Source organism: Bubalus bubalis, chromosome 8 (genome assembly GCF_019923935.1).
Source record: "Bubalus bubalis isolate 160015118507 breed Murrah chromosome 8, NDDB_SH_1, whole genome shotgun sequence".
NCBI lineage: Eukaryota > Metazoa > Chordata > Mammalia > Artiodactyla > Bovidae > Bubalus > Bubalus bubalis.
Window position 1 is genome coordinate 89,493,047 of NC_059164.1, and position 22,837 is coordinate 89,515,883.

A 22,837-nucleotide genomic window follows, 5' to 3' on the forward strand; every position below is an offset into this window, starting at 1 on the left:
AGGAAAATATTTTCTAGATTAGGGAGACATGCATGAAAGAGGGTTGTGTTAAATGCTTCTTTTGTTGATAATCATTTATCTTTCCCCATTGTTACTATTTTGTAATCTCTTGACTCTGTTATTGACAGGGTCTTATTTTCTCTATTTCTTATTATTTTGTCTCACAATCAGTGAGACAACCAGTGGCAACACAACCAGCGGCAAAACCTGAGCATTTTTTCTAATACACGTATCTGATCGCTTCAATTCCCCAACTGCAACCATTTTTCCATCATTTAAGTCTAGGTAAAAAGTCTGGCCAATAAATGTCTGAGAAGCTTTGATAAAATACAGATTCGTATGATTAACATGTCTGGAGTGAGGCATGGGAATCTGTATTTTATAAAACTTCTAGGCAGGTGTAAGAACACATGCCCCAAAGGATAATGTGTAAATGATTCAACTTGACAGTTAAGGCCTTGCACATTCCATACCTTACCCACATTTCCAGACTATTTCCTGTCAGTTTTATGCATGCTTGCTAGGTATTAGCCTAGATTTTTCACCATTCCCTGGTCACACTGCTTTCTTAGTGAATTTTAGTCCTTTCTGCCATGGAAGTATGATTTTCTCTTGACTGAAAAGACACACCTTATTGGTCTGAGTTTCGATGAAGACAAACATATATATTGTGGCTAGACTATAGAGAAATTGTTTTATTGCAGGTTATTAAGTGGCTTACAGAATAATTTGAAAACCTATATAAACTTGAAGGAACTTTCCAGAAGATTTCTCAAAGCTGAACCTCAAAAGTGGCCACCAGGGAGCTGTTCCCTCTTTTAAAATTAGGAATTCATCTTCTGTAATGGAAAGCTTTTGGTGTCTTTCCAGCCTTAAAATTATCAAATACTTTGAGGAGGTTTTGTTATGTAGTGGTATTTATCTGTATTCATCATATTAGAAATTAAAAATGAATGCAAAATTAAGTCATGAGATTTTACAAGCACTTATTAATAAGTTCTTGTGTGTACATGCTCAGTCACTTCAGTTGTGTCAGACTTTTTGTCCTTCCAGCCTCCTCTGTCCATAGGATTTTCCTAGCAAGAATACTGGAGTGGGTAGCCATGCCCTCCTCCAAGGAATCTTCCTAACCCAGGGATTGAGCCTGTGTCTCCTGCATCTCCTGCATTGCAGATAGTTTCTTTACTGCTGAGCCACCAAGGAAGCCCTTTGTTACATTAGCCATCAAAGCAGTAATGGCATTAAATGTAATACAGCATCTAGAGACATTCATTAGAGAATGGGAATAAAAATGGCATAAATATCTTAGTGGTATGAAAATAGCTTTGGCCATACTTAACCCAATGAAAAGGTTTCCAGAACTCCCAGGGATCCCAGAATCATTCTGAGAACCACTGTTTTAGAGCTGCTGCTGCTGCTAAGTCACTTCAGTCGTGTCCGACTCCGTGCATCCCCATAGACGGCAGCCCACCAGGCTCCCCGTCCCTGGGATTCTCCAGGCAAGAACACTGGAGTGGGTTGCCATTTCCTTCTTCAATGCCTGAAAGTGAAAAGTAAAAGTGAAGACGCTCAGTTGCGCCCGACTCTTTGCAACCCCATGGACTGCAGCCCACCAGGTTCCTCTGTCCATGGGATTTTCCAGGCAACTGTACTGGGTTGCCATTGACTTCTCTGTGTTTTAGAGCTAAGTAGTCTTTTAGAGGAATGTGAACTCTCCCTGCACTGTAGTAAGCTCAGAATATAAAATGTTTATGTAAATGAGATGCATAGTCGTTAGTGTTTTAAGAACCAAGTTTGGGGATTAATGTTGAAGCTCTGACTTTAAGACTTTAGTTTCAAAAGAAAATAAACTATTTACATGATTGTATTTCTATCAATTCATATTTAAGTTGGAATCATATGAAATTTTGAACATTGAACATTAGAAATACGTTCCAAACTAAATAGGGTCTGCTTTAATTAAATGAAAAAGTGAATGTGTAATATATACTTTAACTTACAGTGGATTTTACTTCTACCCAAACTGAATGCTCCATGAATCACGTGTTTGTTCTAAATTTATTTCTTTCATGATAAAAATCTATGTATCATGTATATTTATAAGTAGACGTTTGTGTTATTTCCACACCAATGTTATAAATAGATTCATGTTTGTTTTGGAGTTTGCAAAGCTAACAAAAAGCTCTAGTCAAATATGGGAGAAGTTCTGCCAATATTCAGTCTTGGAAATCATGGAGAGTGAATTCTAATCCTGAGTTTTCCAGTGACTCGTTCGGTGGCATTGAACATGTCATTCTACTTTTCTGTCTCAGTTCTGTCATCTGTGAAGTGGAGATAACATTGTTCAGTTGAGCACATTGTTCTAGCTTATATCTTCTGGATGACTTCACGAAAGAAATTCTGCATATGAATTTGAATGTATGCCAACAAAGTTAGAACAAGTTATCTACCTCAAAAGCATGCAAGAAGAAAACCAATGGAAGTGATTCTGAAAAGGCACCATATATTCATTTTAATATTGCAACAACTATCGTTTCAGTAAATTCACCTTCACATTTGTAAAAATTTCAGAGATACTTGTTTTTCCTCATTACAGAAGAAAGTCAAACATCAAAGTACCACTTGTCTCTTTTCCTTCGGAAAGTTATGATCTCATCTCAATCATTTATATGCCTGTTAATGGCTCAGTGAAAGAATCCGTCTGCTAATTCTAGAGAGGCAGGTTTGACCCCTGGGCTGGGAAGATCCCCTGGGGTAGGGAATGGCAACCCACTCCAGTATTTCTTGCCTGGAAAATGCCATGGACAGAGAGCCCAGTGGTCTACAGTCCACAAGGTTGCAGAGAGTCGGACGTGACTGAACACACACACAGTTTGGTACTAGCTAACTTACTGGGAAAACGGTGTTCAAAGAATGACAGAGGAAACAGAGAAGAATGAATATTTCTTGTTCTTTGTTCAGTTACTAAGTAGCCAATTTTTCAACCTCAGAAAATTTCTATACTAATAGGTTAAAAAACAAAGTCCCCAGAATTCTCCAGAAGTAGCAGGGTTCATTTTTCTTGAAGGTAGTAACCAAGACAGATAAAGGAATGTTTAAAAAATGAAAGAACTTATATACATGAGTATTTACTTTTACATGAGTGAAAGAAAATGACTTTCACTTTTACTTCTGACCCTTCCTGGTATTAATATCATTGGTAACATAAGTTTTCTTTGCTACTAAGTCTCAGGATCGTAAATAGTGTCTTCCAGGTACAGTTTAGTTAGAGGAAAGTACAGCATAATGATTATGATCACAGATCTGGAATCAAAGAGATTTGGGCATTAATTCATTTTTTTCCATTTACAAGCTATGTAGATTTTTTTTAGTTTCAAAAGTTACTTATTGGAATTAACATATAATTGTACTGAATATTAAAACATGCGCTTGGTTATAAATGGATAAGCATTTGCTTTAGAAAATTAAAGGAAAATCTATTATGTGGGTAACACTCTTTAAATACCATAACTGATTTATGTTATAAAAGTTAGAGCTGCTTTACCTTGCAGATGCATAAATTCAGCTATGCATAAACAAGTTAAAGAAACTTGGAAGAAAACAGTCAAATAATAGCGTTATTTAATTCTGGGTTAGAGCTGAATATTTTAAATATTTCTTTAGACTATTCTGCATTTTCTGAATGTCCAGTGTTTAGTATTGTGTTGGCCAAAAAGTTCATTCAGGGTAAAAACATGAATGAACTTTTCGGCCAACACATGTATCTAACTTCAGCAATGTTTTCTGTTTATCTTCTTGGTAAATTTTGTTATATTTTTAGGTTTGAGTTCCTTGTTGTTACCAAACCAAACTTGATTCTCCTGGTCTGTACACAGTAAAGCCAATCTACTGACTGGAGTTGTGGTGAAGAAAAGTTCAGTTGGGCTCCAAAATCACTGCAGATGGTGACTGCAGCCATCAAATTAAAAGACACTTACTCCTTGGAAGGAAAGTTATGACCAACCTAGATAGCATATTCAAAAGCAGAGACATTACTTTGCCAACAAAGGTCCATCTAGTCAAGGCTATGGTTTTTCCAGTGGTCATGTATGGATGTGAAAGTTGGACTGTGAAGAAAGCTGAGCGCCAAAGAATTGATGGTTTTGGACTGTGGTGTTGGAGAAGACTCTTGAGACTCCCTTGGACTACAAGGAGATCCAACCAGTCCATTCTAAAGGAGATCATTCCTGGGTGTTCTTTGGAAGGACTGATGCTAAAGCTGAAACTCCAGTACTTTGGCCACCTCATGTGAAGAGTTGACTCTTTGGAAAAGACTCTGATGCTGGGAGGAATTGGGGACAGGACAAGAAGGGGACGACAGAGGATGAGATGACTGGATAGCATCACCGACTCGATGGACATGAGTTTGGGTGAACTCCGGGCGTTGGTGATGCACAGGGAAGCCTGTCGTGCTGCAATTCATGGGGTCGCAAAGAGTCGGACACGACTGAGCAACTGAACTGAACTGAACTGAAAGTTCAGTGATTGTTGCAAGGTAGAAAGGAGTCCAGGACAGCTAATGGATGAAAAGACTCAAACTCTTCAATGAGTTTCAGGAAAGCATTGTTAAAGTCAAGCTGATAATACTACCTATTAGACTCCTATAGATGATGAAATATAAATAGAATTGATGAAAAATATGCCACTTTTCAAATCCATTGAGAACACCATATCTCTAAGCCCTCTCCTACACAATTGATTCCATTTCAGATTTTTATCTTTAATTTTTCACTATGAGAACAAAATTCAGCAACTTTAAGACAAGTCTAGATGTTTCTTTCCATTTTTGGAAAGAAATTTTCTTTGTTATGGCTTTCCACAATTTGATTATCATGTGCCTTGAGGTGGTTTGTGTTTTCTCCTTGGGGTTCCTTGAGCTTCTTGAATGTTTTATCATAAAGAGATTTTATGCCATGCTGCTACTAATTTGCTTCAATCATGTCCAACTCTGCAACACTATAGACTATAGCCTGCCAGATTCCTGTGTCCATGGGATTCTCTAGGCGACAATACTGGAGTGGCTGCCCCTCTAGGAGATCTTCCCAACCTAGGGATTGAACCCTGGTCTTTTACATCTCCTGCATTGGCAGGCTGGTTCTTTACCACTCTCACCCAGGAATATGGAAAAGACTATTTATTTTATTTTGAAACCTTTTTTACGTGGCCCCCTGGCATGCAGAGGGGCTTCCCTGATGACTCAGCAGGTAAAGAATCTGCAGTTAAGTACCATAAGAGAGTCCTGCAAAGTTGTACATCATCAGGGTGACACAAGTTACTTCTTTTCTTCTGAAAAACAATTCATAGTTACTACTTTTCACCTCCACATTAGTTTGTTTTTTGTTTTTTGTTTTTTTTGTAGCATACAGCTGAACTTATGCTTAATAGAGGTGGGATTTTAAACAGTGGCCTACCAGAGCCTCCTTAAAGGCCATGAACATACTTAAAATTGAGCCAGTGGGATTTATCCTATGGAATGCATTCATTTCTGAAAATTTCTGATCAGGAGGGTGAAGATGAAGTTGGGGGCTCATATCTGCATGGGATGAACATGGTCCCAGTTTGGGATAGAAAGAGAGGGATGAGTGGAGGCCTAGGAAGAATGAAGGCAGCAAGAGGGTTGTGTACCTGTGGGCAAATTGTTTAACACCTTGAAACCTCAGTTATTCACATATAAATTGGGGGCAGTGATACCTCAGAGGGTTGTTATAGGAATTAAATGAGAACAGATTACTAGTGTGTTAGATAGTACACAATGCATGCAAAATGTTCCAGAAATTGTAATAGTTTTTATAGTTTTATTCTTAGGATCAGAATCTCACAGCTCCCCTGAATAAAATGACAAAGTAGTGAGATCATTTTCTCAGCTAGTAATGTTGAATTTTTAAAACATACACTTGCATTTTAACTTTCAAATATGGCAGGTTATAATAAGAAACACCAGTAAACATTTAACTATAGATTAGCTGTCCAGTAGGTCTAATTAAGAAATGCAGTCTTTGTGGTTGTATGTTATTTTCACACTGATATTTAGACTAACCAATGAAATTATAAAGACATTTTGTATGACTGTCAATGATATGTATTTCTCTTTTCTATGGATGTGTGTATAATTTAAATGCTTTCATGTATGCAAGTTAATTAATTTTATTAAATCATGGAACCAAATAAAAATAGCAATTGAGAAAATAGAGTAAGGAAAGCTTTACATGTGGAAAGTTTCAAAGCATATAAGGATTCTTTTTATCATATGGGGCAAACTTTTTTTGAGGAAAGAAATCAAATCTTAATATATTCAAGTAAAATGAAACTTCTAAAGCAAAAAAAAAAAAAATTGTGACTTGAACACATAGTCTAACATTGTTGTTTTTATTTGTTGGTTTTGCTCTCCCTAGAGTTTTTCTGAAGACTGAATTTAGTTGAGCTTAACATTCAGGATCTTTCTTAAGGAACAACAACTCACTTAACATTACTTACTTAACATTGTTCTGATTGTTCTGAGTCATTGTTCATGACTCACCATTCTTACTGCAAAAGACTTTGTTCTGCTCTGCACCCAAACTTGTTTCAGTGTTGCTGTTATTATTTTTCTCATCAGAAATTCTTTTCTCATAATCTAGGCCCCCCCCAAAAAAAGTCTCAATACAGTATACTAACACATATATATGGAATTTAGAAAGATGGTAACGATAAACCTGTATGCGAGACAGCAAAAGAGACACAGATGTACAGAACAGTCTTTTGGACTCTGTGGGGGGGGGGGGGATGATTTGGGAGAATGGCATTGAAACATGTATAATATCATATATGAAACGAATCGCCAGTCCAGATTCGATGCATGATACAGGATGCTTGGGGCTGGTGCACTGGGATGACCCAGAGGGATGGTACGGGGAAGGAGGTGGGAGGGGGGCTCAGGATGGGGAACATGTGTATACCCATGGCAGATTCATGCTGATGTATGGCAAAACCAATACAATATTGTAAAGTAATTACACTCCAATTTAAATAAATAAATTTATAATTAAAAAAAAAGTATTCTGAAACAATGCTTTTCTTTACTTTTTTTTTAATACACCCACAATAAGAGTATTTATAAAAATTCAGTAAATAAAGATTATAGATATTTGCTCACAGGTAAGCATATGCACATACCATCTACTTTATATGTGAATGTAATCCAATCTATTTCTGTTCTATTCCATCTTGCTTTATGTCACATTGTTTGATTTAAAAGTAAGTTTTAGAGGATTCTGTTTATGAAGGAAAATGGATGGCCCCTAAATCCACATCTTTTCATATGTATTCCGCAAACCAAACAGATTAACAAGTTGAACAAATAAAAACATCCATAATTCATGCTAGGAGACCTAATCATTCTTTCTCCTTCCCTCCTCACTTCACATGTAAGTAGAGAAATTAATATCCACAACTAAAAAAGCTAGCATTAGAGGGTGTTGTGGTACAAAGTGTGTTTTGACACAGATACATATATGATCAGAAAGACCAGGGACTTGTTAGGTTTGAATCCTGAAATCAAAACTTGGACTAGACTGCAATGCTAGAAATTAATCACCAATGGGGCCAAAAAAGGAGAGAACTTCAGATGGTTGGTGGTGCATGTAAGGGAAGGAAGCAAGAGGAAAAATAAATCTTCTAGAGATAAAAGAGGAGGAGGAAGAGAATGACCCCATGGACTGTAGGCCACCAGGCTCCTCTGTCCATGGGATTCTCCAGGCAAGAATACTGGAGTGGGTTGCCATTCCCTTCTCCGGAGGATCTTCCTGGCCCAGGGATTGAACCCCTGTCTCTTGAATAGCAGGCAGATTCTTTACTGTCTGAGCCACCAGCAAAGCCTGAAAAGAAGTAGAAGTCACAGTGATTCTCCCTGCAAAATAAAGCTGCTATTGTAGAAACTGCACTTCTCTGTAACAACAGAAGAGGGCGAACTTGAACCAAACAATATAGTAAACACCCCAGACTTTTCATCTGTACTTGTTGTTGCTTCTTCTGTAAATTATGAGACATTTTTCAATTGACAGAAAACTGCTTGCAGAATACATAAACAACAATAAAAATAAAACAGAAAGTGAGAATTACAAGATTTTAGCTAATGAGTAGCTCTTCTTGGGGGGAGAAAAAACCAAAACCCCAAATCTCCAAAAAAACAAAAACAAAAACAAAAACAAAAACAAGGGAACATATCAATCTATACTAAACATCCTTAAACAATCACTTGTATGTATATAGTAAAAGAGACTGTTTCAAGTAACACATTCAAAAACTTAAATCACAGGTGGATAATATGGTTAATAGGATGTAAGAGCTGGCAAACTCATAAAAGATATTCCAGTATCTTTCATGGATGAAAAATACGAAATCATTTCACGTAAGGCCAAATTACACAGCACACACACACAGACAAACTAGATTCAACTGAAAACATAGGAAAGATCATTCAGTGAAGGCAGGAAACACGAAATAAAAAATTCATAAGCAAATGCCATTAGAGTGGGAGTGATAACTATGGAAGGAAAGTCCATACATTTACAGTGAGTTCCTACAAAGAATAAAACAAAATAATGAAACAAAGTTAATATTGAAAACTATACTCCAAAGACCATTTCCAAGAGAAATAAAAGATCTGCATTTTCATATTGAGAAGATTTGCCATGTAGTTTGGAAAACTGACCTACAAGGACATGGAGATTTACTCTGAATAAAATTAGTGGACTTTAAAGATAAAACAATAATCTGAATCTCCAGGGGGGAAAAAGTGTTACTAAAAAAGCAACACAAAACTCAAAAAGAAATCATAAATATTTTCTTTTTTTTTTTTTTTTTTTTTTAAATTTTATTTTATTTTTAAACTTAACATAACTGTATTAGATTTGCCAAATATCAAAATGAATCCGCCACAGGTATACATGTGTTCCCCAAAATATTTATGATGATGAAAAAGAAATCATAAATATTTTCTATGTTTGGCTGTCATAAGGCACCACCTCCTTCACCCTCACAATTTCTTTGTTTGTTCTTTAAGTAGAAAACACAAGACTGAAAGTAATAGATGAAAAACTGGTATACCTGCACAAAATAAACAAAAGAAGTAATGATGACTATTTTAATATCAGACAAAGTTGGTTGAATGTTTTAAAGTATAACGAAAAATAAAGATTTTTCTTACTAATGAAATGGTCAATTTTATAATTGAAATAGATTAACTTGTAAATCTCAAGTATTATATGAACTAATTTGACAAAGTTTGTAATTGACAAATTCCTTGAAAAATATATCAAAAAGTAAAGGAAAAATAGAAAACTATTACATATCCTATACCTATGAGATAAATCTACAATAAAATTATTCTTACAAACAAAATTTCTGAAGAGCTTCACTGTTCAAATTTTCCAAATATTTGAAAAAGATACAGATAATATGAATAGTCCAAATATAGATAAGCAAAAAATAGCATTTCTAAACTGATTTTATGAGTCCAGCATAATTAATATCAACATCTAAAAAGGGCATTACAAGAAAAACTTAAAGCAAGGCAGTTATCTCTCAGAAATATAGATGCAAAAGTAAATTGAAATCATCAATATATAAAAACAACTATTATGACAAAGAAGTTTATTTTAAGAATGGCTAATATGTTTAGAAGTTCAGGCAGATTCTTTACCACAGGGTCCCGGGGGAAGCCCCCATAGATATGTGAGTATTTGTTTTATCCCTTACTTTATTCCAGTGTCTCATTGAACTTCTTTCTTTTTTAAAGGAGGAAAGGTAGAGGGAGGAGGTTGACAAGAGTCAAGCCAAATGATCAATAGGACATTAAAAAAACAGAGTATGGATAATAAGATTTTAAGAGTAAATGCTGGGACAGAATTGGCAGTTTTCAAAATTTGAATTCCTTCATTAGCTATTAAAAACTCACAGAATTCAACTCATAAACTTGAGAAAATAATTTTTAAGAAATTCATCATCAAAACTCAATCTGAGTCAGATATTCTTCTCATCCCATATCCAGATTCTGAAACTAGAGGCATTTTTGTAATAGAAAGACCCTCGCATGATCTGACTCAGTTCGGTTCAGTCCAGTCCCTCAGTTGTGTCCAAAACTCTTTGCAACTCCATGGACTGAAGCATGACAGGTTTCCCTGTTCAACACCAACTCCCAGAGTTTGCTCAAACTCATGTCCATTGAGTTGGTGATGCCATCCAACCATCTCATCCTCTGTCATCCCCTTCTCCTCCTTCCTTCAATCTTTCCCAGCATCAGGGTCTTTTCCCAATGAGTCAGCTCTTCACATCAGGTGGCCAAAGTATTGGAGTTTCAGCTTCAGCATCAGTCCTTCCAATGAATATTCAGGGCTGATCTCCTTCAGAATGGACTGGTTGGATCTCCTTGCAGTCCAAGGGACGCTCAAGAGTCTTCTCCAACACCACAGTTCAAAAGTATCAATTTTTTGGTGCTCAGCTTTCTTTATAGTCCAATTTTCACATCCATACTTGACTACTGGAAAAACCATAGCTTTGACTAGAGGGACCTTTGTCAGCAAAGTAATCTCTCTGCTTTTTAGTATGCTGTCTAGGTTGGTCATAACTTTCCTTCCAAGGAGCAAGCATCTTTCAATTTCATGACTGCAGTCACCCTCTGCAGTGACTTTGGAGCCCAAGCAAATAAAGTCTCTCACTGCTTCCATTGTTTCCCCATCTATTTGCCATGAAGTGATGGGACCAGATGCCATGATCATAGTTTTTTTAATCTTGAGTTTTAAGCCAACTTTTTCACTTTCCTCTTTCACTTTCATCAAGAGGCTCTTTAGTTCCTCTTCACTTTCTGCCATAAGGGTGGTGTCATCTGCATATCTGAGGTTATTGATATTTCTCCCAGCAATCTTGATTCCAGCTTGTGCTTCATCTATGATCTGACTAGTCAGTGATATTCCTCTGGTTGCTATGGACTTCCTTTCCTCAGCTTGACTTTGCTTTGTATCGTATGTATTATATTATTATTTTGCTGGCAGTTTTTGAATGTCATAAAAGAAGAGCTGCCAAGATAAAGCTATAGATACATTTCCTCTCTCTTTTCTAGCTATACCCTCTGCCTCTTTCTATGTTGTCTTGTGATAATTCAATATATAAAAAGTACAAAGCTATACAGTGGTTTTTCAACTAAAATATTTTTTTCTCTCAAAAATTAAACATATGTCTTAAAAAATATATTTCTAAGTTTGGCTCTTCACTTGTTATTGAAATATAAAAGCAGTATCTACTGTGACAAGTGTCTTAAGTATTTAAAATTGCCTCTGATTAAATTTTGTATATATTAAAACAAGATAGAATGTTTAAAAGATTCTGGTAATCAGTGACCATTTAATATATTTTTATTAACAATATAACAAATAAGTTTACCTGGGCAAATGGTCAACTATAGAGAATTTGTTATATAATTATTTTATGTAAAGATAAAGGACAGATTAAACTGTTTTATGGTGTAAAAGTAAAAATAGTGATTATTTCTGTGTGGTGTATGGAGCACTGCCATGAAAGATTCACTAAGAAACTTTGTATATCTGGATTGTGTTTTTGATTACACAGGTATATACATGTGTCAAAAACTCATCAGCTTATACAATTAAGAGCTATGCACTTTACTGAATATATATTTATCTCAGTAAAATTAAATTAATATAAAATGCCAAATACATTAGTCCCATTCATAAACTTTGATTTCAAAAACAGTTTGAATTGTTGTTAAATTGTACCTATTTACATATAAGATGAATAATTACTATCAAGCTGACTTTTCTCCAGGAATAGAATGCTTATTTAATATTTGAAAGTCAATTTAATTCACTAAATTAAATGCTAAAGGGATGGCTATTTTAATAAACTAAGAAAGCTACTTAATCAAGTTAAGGGCCATTTGGAATACAAGTCTTTAGCAAACCAAGTAGAAGGGAAATTGGTTAATCTGGTGAAAGGTACTATTACAAGATATCATAGTTAATTTTAAAATGCTCAAAGCTAAGATAATGAACAAGAGACAGGGTATCTACTGTTATCACTTATACTTAACATTCTACCATTCCTAGCCAGGGCAATAAAGCAAGAAAAATATATAATGACAATTGGTAAATAGAGAGGAAGAATAGGTCTGCTGTCACCTCTCATCTCTAAATCACTTGGCTGTGGATTTGGAAGAATACAAGTCTTCAGATAAACCGTTAAGTTGATTGAATAGATTGCCACTTTAAATTGTATTTCTATACACAAAAATCAGTCTCAGATTTTAAATATGAAAGATTATAAATTAAGAATATAACAAAAGCATAAAATATATGTATATTTATAATTGCATAATTTGAGAGACATCAAAGTTAAGTAAAGGAGGGAATATCATGTTCATTAATTAGAAGCTTTGAGTTTGTAAGTATATCAGTTATTTTCAAAATGAGCAATATTTTCATTGTTCTTGATTCAAGTTCAAGTTTTTTTATTTAAACATTAGCAGTCAGATTTTAAAATGTATATAAAAGTAAGTTCAAATTATCCAAAACAAGATTTATTGTTGTTTAGTCACTTAGTTGTGTCCAACTCTTTGTGACCCTGTGGATGGCAGCTTGCCAGCCTTCTCTGTCCTTTATCAACTCCCAGAGGTTGCTCAAACTTATGTCCGTTGAGTAGGTGATGCCATGTAACCATTTCGTCCTCTGTTGTCCCCTTCTCCTTCTGTCTTCAATCTTTCTCAGTATCAGGGTGTTTTCTAATGAGTCAGTTCTTTGCATCATGTGGTCAAAATATTGAAGCTTCAGTATCAGTCCTTCCAATGAATATTCAGGATTAATTTCCTTTAGGATTGACTGGTTTAAAACGAGCTTAAATAAGAACAAATTTGTAGGAATTATTCTACCAGCAGTCAAGACTGTGTCTTACCAATTTATTGTCTCTCAGCTCCAGATTCACCCATCTGTTTCCTGAGTTTTTGATCCTGCAGTTGGATCATGTAAATATTTATCCTTTGCCTGCTGGCTTAATATCAGACTTTGATGCTAATAAGCCTGAGGGGATGCTGTTAGGACAGATCTGGAGAAGGCGTTTGGCTGTCTGATAGTGGGGTGATTTTGTGTTTCTTTTTCCTGTATGCCAGTTGGTGAATTAGAGTGCAGGGGACTCATAAGATCAGCATTCAATGAAGCAGCCATCAAGGACCCATAGTAGTCAACTTGTGCTGTACATTTTTTTCCCTGCTATCTTCTTCTTCTTTTTTTTTTTTCACACTCCTTTATCCTAAAAGTTGTAGCTGCTTTCTACATTTGATACTTTTGAGACCCTTGGAATCCTGCTCATCTCCTTTATTTGTAGCAATTCTTCATAATAAATTTGTCTTGTTTCCTGAATCTGCTAAGTCACTTCAGTCAGGATCTATAAAAAACCAAGTCATAAATATACAGTAATTAAGAGTCTTACTAGTGCAAATAGAACCCAATAAATCCACTGATGAGCATAGAGAATCCTAAACTAGATACCTGTGTATTAAGGACACCAGTTTAAAGCAGAAGTGACATTTCAGAGCAGTGGAACATGCAGTCCTGAATAATTTGCTCTGAGGCTATTTGGAAACAAACATTAAATTTGACCCCTAACTGAAAATGTTCTCAAAAATCAACTTCAGAAGAATTGTTGATCAAAATGTGAAAGCAAATCAACACACCTTCTAGAAGATAATATAGGGCAATATCCTTGAGAGCCCAGGAAAATATTTCTTAACCAGGACACAAACTGCACATTCTAAAATCAAATATGAAAAGAAACCAATGAAAATAACTGTAAGTCAAATTGATAACTAAACAACAGCAAGACAAAAATTTTTTTCAAGTCAATTTTCAACATAGCATCCTAATTATATATCCTGATGGAATTTTTGGGCTTCCCAGGTGGTGCTAGTGGTAAAGAACCCACCTGCCAATGCAGAAGATGTAAGACATAAGGGTTTGATCCCTGGGTTGAGAAGGCATGGCAACCCACTCCAGTATTCTTGCCTGGAGAATCCCATGGACAGAGGAGCCTGGCAGGCTACAGTCCATAGGGTCACACATGGTAGAACACGACTGAAGTGACTTAGCACACAAAAATGGGATTTTTATAAAACACAGACATGAATATAAATTGTCTTTAATAACAGAAGCAAAACACACAAAAATAAACAGTTTTAATATTGTTCTAATATCAGTGCTAAATCATCACTAGAAATTTTCTTCCAGAAGAACATGTACTAATACTCTGGAATTTTCTTGTAATATTGATTTCATCCATTCACATTTATTCAACAAATACCTAGTAAATGCAAATTAGATATTAGGATTGTAGCTACTCAAGTAGTAAGCAGATATCATGGGAAGGCAGTGTATCAAGTATCTATTGCCACTGTAAATTACAGTGTCCCGATATAAATTACAAAGTCTCAGCTGCAGATATTCATTCATTTTACAAGTTTATGGATTAGCAGGGATCAGCTGGACATAAGTAAATGGGTCTGCTTCAAGGAGTGGGTCTGGCCAGACATTCTCTGAAGTTCGGACTCTTTATATATGTTCTGCATGTGGTTGCTCTGTGGTCCTGACTGGGGAGCAGAAGCTATCCAGGTCTTTTATGAAGCTATCAGAGTTGAAAGGGACATAAGCCCAATTGTACAGACATTTTTGCTACCTGTTAACATTTCACTGGCCACAGCAAGTCACAAGGTTGGATTCAGAGTAAAGCTATGGGGAAGCACACTCCATCTACTTCGTGAGAAGGACATGAAAATTACATGAGAAAGGATATAGATAAGGGGAAAAGGAAGGGCCACCTCGCCAATTTACTACACGCAGTGTAGCCACATAATACTGCACACCATTGCTTAATTCCAACATTAACCATAGTATGGCAATAGGATTTCAGTACCTGCAGAGCCAAAGAGATACACAAGTGTTTATAGGATTAGGGATTTGTTAGCCAGTGAGTCCGGAGAAGGTGATGGCAGCCCACTCCAGTTGTCTTGTCTGGAAAATCCCATGGACGGAGGAGCCTGGAAGGCTGCAGTCCATGGTGTTGCTAAGAGTCGGACATGACTGAGCGACTTCACTTTCACTTTTCACTTTCATGCATTGGAGAAGGAGATGGCAACCCACTCCAGTGTTCTTGCCTGGAGAATCCCAGGGACGGGGGAGCCTGGTGGGCTGCTGTCTATGGGGTCGCACAGAGTCGGACACAACTGAAGTGACTTGGTAGGAGCAGTAGCAGCCAGTGAGTCAGGAGCAGGGTTACTTGTGTGTTTTTTGTTTTAAATATTGATGTAGTTTGACTAAATTTTTTCTATCATATTAGAGCCCATGGGTAAACTGTACTGTGTAGTACTTTTCATAGTTATGTTTAAAGCTGATGTAGAGAACAGACTTATACTTACCAGGGAGTAAGGGGTAGGGAGGGACAAATTGGGAGATTGGGATTGACAAATACACACTACTATATATAAAATAGATAACTGATACTGTAAGGACCTACTGAATTGCACAAATCATTCTACTCAATATTCTGTAATGACCTATTTGGGAAAAGAATCCAAGAAAGAGTGGATATGTATATGTATGGCTGATTCACTTTGCTGTACACCAGAAACTAAAGCATTGTAAACAACTGTACTCCAGGAAAAATTAAAAGAAAAAAAACAAAACAAAACAAAACGAATTCATGTTTGGCATTGGCAACTCAGATTCATCCACCATTTCCTTTCCAGCTGTCTATGATGAAGTGTTTTTAAGCTATCACCTGGTTTGAGTTTAAAAACATATAGTGACTTAGTCATATCCACAGTTGTGCTAATTAGCTCCTTTTAGATGTAATTTCTGTTTCTCATCCTACCTATTTCTATCACCACTGACAACAAACTAATAAAAATAATAAATATTTACTGATGTCATGAAATAATCAAAACAACCAAATTGCCATGTGCATTAAAAGAATGCCAAGAATCTCAGTAGTCTTTCCCTAGAACTTTGGAAATGAACTAAATATCCAATAGATCTTGGGCTGCTTTTTTTTTTTCTTAATATAATCCTGCCTGAAGGCTGGAGAATGGATTAGATGAGGTCCATGGCTGGAGTGATTCATGATAATACAGTGATGGATGAGAATTGACAGTTTACAACTTATTTTTTTTTCAGTTGTCATAAAAAAATAACTAGAAGTCGGTGTTTAGCATGGCTGCCAAACCCAGCAAAAGCAGCAGGCAAAACAGTAACAAAAACAGATGACAAATTCCCTGTGGAAATGCACTTGCTTGGCAACCACTATAGGTAATATCAGTGAACAGGCAAAGTGGGAGTAGGAGCCTATAGGAGACAGTGCATGTGAGAGGGTTCCCTCATCCTCTGTAATCTGATGTGTTTTTCTTCAATCATAAATTATATCATAATTCAATCATAAAATAATGGCAAGCTAGTGTGATTAAAAAAAAAACTTGTCTTAAAATAGTTTTTTTAATTTTTATTTTGAAAGAAACATAGTTAATTAATTTCTCTCCCCTTTCCCCTAGGCTATGTCGATTTCATCTTTACCACATTCTGTTAAATGTCATGTATTGGCAATAAAGAACATGATATATTTTGTTAAATTGAAAACAAACTTGTCTTTAGGAATGAAAGAGATAGTTAGAATAGACAATTACTGCTCAGACAAGTTAAATACTGCTCAAAGCATTACTTTAAAAAGTGAGAATTTTAAACAAACAGCTTTCAGTTTGGTAGAGGGTCAGATGTCTTAATAGTCTTTCAGAGATAAAGTAAGCAGCTTACGATCATATTAACACTTGTGACAATTAAATTTTCCTCTTTATAGCAAGGACATTCAAAATTTAAGTGAATATGACTTCAGGCCAGTTACTCTGCTTCAGTTCCTTCTTTTATAAAAATTACTAATAGTATCTGTCTCAGACAATTGTTGTGAGCATTGAATCAGATAAAATTTAAACCACTGGCATAAAGTATGTACTCAGTATTTTTAAATGCTATTATTATTACAATTATCATTGAATATATTATTATAAACTATAATAAACATGTTTACCTTTTAGAGTGTGAATTTTATTATCATAGTAAACAATTTTCACAATGAATGAATCAGCAATTTAATCACTGCTGGTTCTATAGAGCACATCTAAATCAGAAGATATGACTAATGATTATGCCTTTTAAGGAAATGGTATGTGTGCCACATGTCTGACAATTTCTGTCAAATTGATGGAACACATACACTCTTGCTGTTTTGTTTTTTTTTTTACAATTTATTTTTAGTCTTTATCTTGTTAATAATTTTTAGCATTTACCATTTGTAAATGTATAAAGGAAATTATAGAGTTGGATAAGCTTCATAGTCACTGAAAAATATTCTTTGAAATGTGAATGACTGGGGAGATAGAGAAGTGAGAAGAAGCAATGTGTGGAAAATATGCATGTGATTACAATAAGGAAAAGCAAAAAGGGGTGTGAGAAAGTAGTCAGTAGGTATTTGTCTAGTGCTCATGTATGTCTGTATTAGTTTCCTATTGCTGCTGAAACACATTACTGCAACCTTATGGCATAAAACAATGTGAATTTATTATCTTACAGTTCTGAGTGTTAAAAGTGAAATGGATTCTCAAGACTGTATTCCTTCTAAAAGCTCTAGGGGAGAATTTGTTTCCCTTGCCTTGCCCAGCATCTAGGGGCTACTTATATTCCTTGGCTTCCTCCCTTTTCAAAGCTGGCTCCGTAGCATCTTCTCTCCTCTCTGATATTTGCTCCTTTCCTTGCATCCCCTCTTTGTGATTCTGATTCTCCAACATCCTTCTTATGAAGACTTTTGTGATTACATTGGACCCATGCAGATAATTCAGGATAATCTTCCCATATCAAGATCCTTAATCTAACCATACTTTACAAAGTCTCTTTTACAAGTAGGGGAACAACGTATTCACAAGTTCTGGGGTTTTGGATATGGGCACCTTTTGGGTAGAGATGAATGCTTTCCAGTGCAAAGGCATTCTGAGGACAATCTGGAAAATAAATGTTGAATAAAGTTCAGTGTTGTTTTTTTTTTTCCTAAGAAAGAAAGGAAAGGGAAAGGAAAGACGAAATAAACAAATGTTATAAATCTCTGCAAAATTAGTAACAGGACTAATTGAGGAAAACTATAGTAGTGGGGAATTTTTGAGAATTTTAGTGATTTTTTTGAGAACTTGCTATGGGTAGTTTAGAGAAATAGGCATTAGAGAACTTGCAATAGTATATCTATTTGTATTGCTAACCATTTCATTTTTCCTTGCATATAATATATTTTCAAGTATAAGAGTAACTTTACTCTATAGAAAGAGTTCCACTCCAAAAATGTACAATTTGAAGACCTGGATTGAATTAGTTAATGCTTTAACTCCTTTTTGTCATAATAATCCCAAGGATACTCCCAAAGTGTCTATACACATATGTATAGCTAGCCTCAACTATGATATGTTCAAGGAAATGTTGATAGCAAAAATGAAGCTTTATTAAGGACCCATTTTTAACATAATGACTTATATTGCTAATCTAAAAATAAATGTCCAATGTAAAGATGGCATTACAATTCTTTATTCCTGATATGGTTATTTTCAAGTGAATGATATTTACTAAGATGTTTTAAATAGTGAAGTTAATCCAGTTGCCATATGGAGGTAGGAGAGAGCCAAATGTGAGTCCCTTTAATGCTGTCTGTTAAAGTATTATGACAGAAGAGATGGCCTTGTTCATGAGATAAATTATTTCCCAGTAAAATAGCTGAAACCCAGTGTCACTTAATTGCCATCTGCATTAGAATAGATTAAACACAATCCGGAAAATTCTATATATATAAAAACAAAATGTTGTACACTCAATTTAGTAGATTCCCAACATCTCTGAGAAACAGTGATCACACATAGTGATTTACTTGTGTTTATTCTTTTCAAGAAAGTGCTTAAATTTAAGCTATTGAGCATATTCATTAATCAAAATAAATAGTTAAACGTTTTTGTGTTTATATCACTATGTCCACACCATACCAAAAAAGACTAATATGAATCAGTAATTATTGGGTATACTTGTGTGTGTGTGTGTATGTGTGTGCTCAGTCATGCCCAACTTTAGAAAGGAGTAATGTTTATAATATTCAGTGTTCTTATTATGTTCAGTAAGTATGTCATTATCCTGCTCTACGAGAAAGATAAAGTCAGTAGAGGATAAATAACTTGCTCAAAGGGGTATAAGTAATAAGTGTCTCAGGTAGTCTTTTTCCAAGAGCCATGCAATTAGCTATTTTTCTGCATAAGCTCTTCAGAATAGTATGCATTTACTTACATGGTGAAAAGGTTTTAGTACTGTTATTATCATTATTTTAATTAGTGGATTGGCAAAAAAGTCCATTTGGATTTTGCCATAAAATCCAATACTTAATAATATATGAAGGGATAAAAATGACCTCAGGTCAGTGCCGCCTTTACCAATGCTGTCTGGGTAGGGAGGCTATAGAGAATTTCCTAGTCAGACATTCAGCCTATTGTGTTATGTATCAGATTTCTGTTTTCTATTTCTGCTTTCCCTATCTTGGATTCTGTCAGGTCAGTTGTGGCATTTAAGCAATTTCAGGGTGTAGTGAACCATGGGCTAAATTTCCATAAATATTCTAGATGGAGACAGGCAAAATAAAGATGTCTACAGACGCGAATGCATGTGAACATGTTCATTTGAAAAGTGTCTCTCTCTAACTAGTCTACCTTTGGGGTATAAACCATGTATTAGTTATCAAGCTATCACAGCATAGTATTTTCAGTTAGAGCTTATCAGTATACCACATAATTTAAAGTACAATGGTAGGAATATAAATGATAGTCCTCACATGTGGGCTCCTAATTTGTTTTTCATCATAAACAATATTTTTTCCCCCATTCCCTCCAGTGGTGAAAGGAAATAAAATTCCCTATTCCAGTACTCTTTTTTTTAAATTTTATTTTATTTTTAAACTTTACATAACTGTATTAGTTTTGCCAAATATCAAAATGAATCCGCCACAGGTATACATGTGTTCCCCATCCCGAACTCCCCCTCCCTCCTCCCTCCCCATTCCATCCCTCTGGGTCGTCCCAGTGCACCAGCCCCAAGCATCCAGTATTGTGCATCGAACCTGGACTGGCAACTCGTTTCATACATGATATTTTACATGTTTCCAGTACTCTTAATAGAAGCTTCTCTGTCTCCAGACTTCTGAGATATGCATACTCAGATGATTGTACATAGTTGGATCATTCATGATGAGAAAGCATTTTCTAGTAAAAAATTTTCTCAGCATGGGTTTATTCACACTCTGGATTAAAAAGAGTTGTTTCAAGATGTAATATACACTTACAATAAATTTATATTTGAAAAAAAGCATTATATTTAAACATATTTTTAGGTACCATTAAGAAGGAGCCATCAATTTTAAAGGTTGAAACTGTTTCTTTAAATATCAAGCATCCACTTGATATGCTGTGAATGATGCCTCATCTAATATATAAGCTTTTGTGTCACTATTAGCATAGATTTAAAACACTTCTTGCTCTCCCCCCAAAACTTTGAATTTATTTATAAAGCTCTATCACATTTTGTTGACTCGAGGAAGTGAATTAAAGTGTTTACTAATGCCATTAATGAAAATGAGGTTGTGATAAATGGAGATGCTTGTGACATGGATCATTGTGCTAATGATCAATATCCACAGGTTCGCACAAGTTACAGCTCTTACAACAGAAAATTAGCTAATGCTGATTACAATTTATCAAGGTGCCATTGCTAGCTAGTGTGCTGTAAATGCATTAATAATAGCTTACAACAGGTTAGAATGTAAAAAGGTCCAAATAGCCAATTTTGCAAATGGGATGCTAATTTGGAATTTAAAGAAGTATGCAAATAACTGAGACATATGAAAGAGCAGTGTGAGGTGAATAGTTTACATATATTTTTTCTTTCCATTAGTTAACTGACACCAGTTTTTTCTCAGAATTATTTTGTCAGAGAAAGTCAAATTCTGGAAGTTTGGAGGTTTATTCAAAGCTAAATATATACTGATAATTAGGAATCAGTTCAGTTCAGTTCAGTCGCTCAGTCGTGTCCGACTCTTTGCAACCCCGTGAATCGCAGCACGCCAGGCCTCCCTGTCCATCACCAAAGATATCTCTTAAAAAACAAACAAACAAACAAACCCTGATGATAAAAGTAAATATATTTTCTTATGGAATTCCTTAGAAACCAAGCTTGTTAAGCCATTGCTTTATGAGACAAAGAATAAACATTTATGAAATCTTGAAATATCATGAAATCCACTTAACTCATTCTAGTAAATAAACCTGCATAATACTCCTGCAAAGATAAATGATGTAAGTTCAATGAATGTTTATATAATCATTAATGAATATTCTTTGTCCCCTGATTGTCTTCTTAATATTCCCATAGATTAAATCCTTAAAAATGAGTCTATTTTCATCCTCAAGTGGTTTCTATTTTCTAGTTACACTCTGACTTGCTATCAAATTCTTACCATCAAGAGTAGTTTCAGAGAACAAGTGACATGTACTGGGATTTTTGCATTGGGTTACTCACAATGTATAAAGAGAACAAGATGGCCTCCTTGATTGTGAAAAAAGGGCATGGACACATGTCTAAGTTTCTCACAGAGCTTACGTCACTGATGTATTTCTCACCATCCTTCAGTCTCTGCTGTATTATCATGAGATGTCCTATAACAGGTTGACAAGGAAAGATAGGTCAAACTTGGTTTACAATTGGTGCCCATGGTTTTTTTAGCATCAGACAGAAAAGCACTGCTGCAGTTGGATCCATTCAGAGTGTGGCTCTGAAGGAAGGAAATTCTTCTACAGGGAAGGATTTCAGGCAGTATACCTTATTTTGGAGGGAAGATAACCGGAGGTATAAACCTACACTGATTAATTAGGAGAGGTTTGGTGTGTGCATCAGGACTTGAGAAAAACATGATGATTGTTAGAAAACAGGTGAGAGGAGCTGGTTTCAGCATCACTAAAATTTTCCCTGTTGGCTTTTCTTTGTAACCCAGGGCTGATGATAGCAGAGGCCATGACATACCTAGGCTCACTAAAAGTAGCAAGAATCATAGAACTTGAAACCTATAGAGGCTGGAAGTTGGTGCTTACTTAACTGAAGCTTTGTGCACAACTATTGGAGAGAAGGAAAGGATCAGAGTGCCAGTCAAGAGATCTGGATCACGGAGAATTACAGAGATGACTGATGGAACCTGGTAGTCAAGGGAAAAAGAGATGGTCAGCCAGCAAGAATACACCTCAGCTTGTTCTACAGAAAGATGTCAATGATGGAGCATTAGGAGCTTGAGTGTCACCATCTCTGTCCCACTTTCCTTTCATGAGATAATTTTCACACTTGGAACCCACTGAAGGGAGAGGAAACTTCATCTCCAAAAAGAAAAAATCTGTGATACCATAATAACTATAAATAATAATTCCTTCAGTCCTTCCCCAAGGGTATCTGTGGCTGTTAACTTAAGTAACTATACACTGGGGAAAGAGAAATGCCCAGACATCTCAAGGCCCACTAGACACAGGTGCAAGTTGATATCCAGAGAACCAAAGTGGCATCATGGCCCCCTGTTAGAATGCAGGCATGTGATTCCAGCTAATAGATGAACTCCTAGCCCATGTTAAGCTTATAGAGTGTTCATTTAAGTTTGCATGCCCACT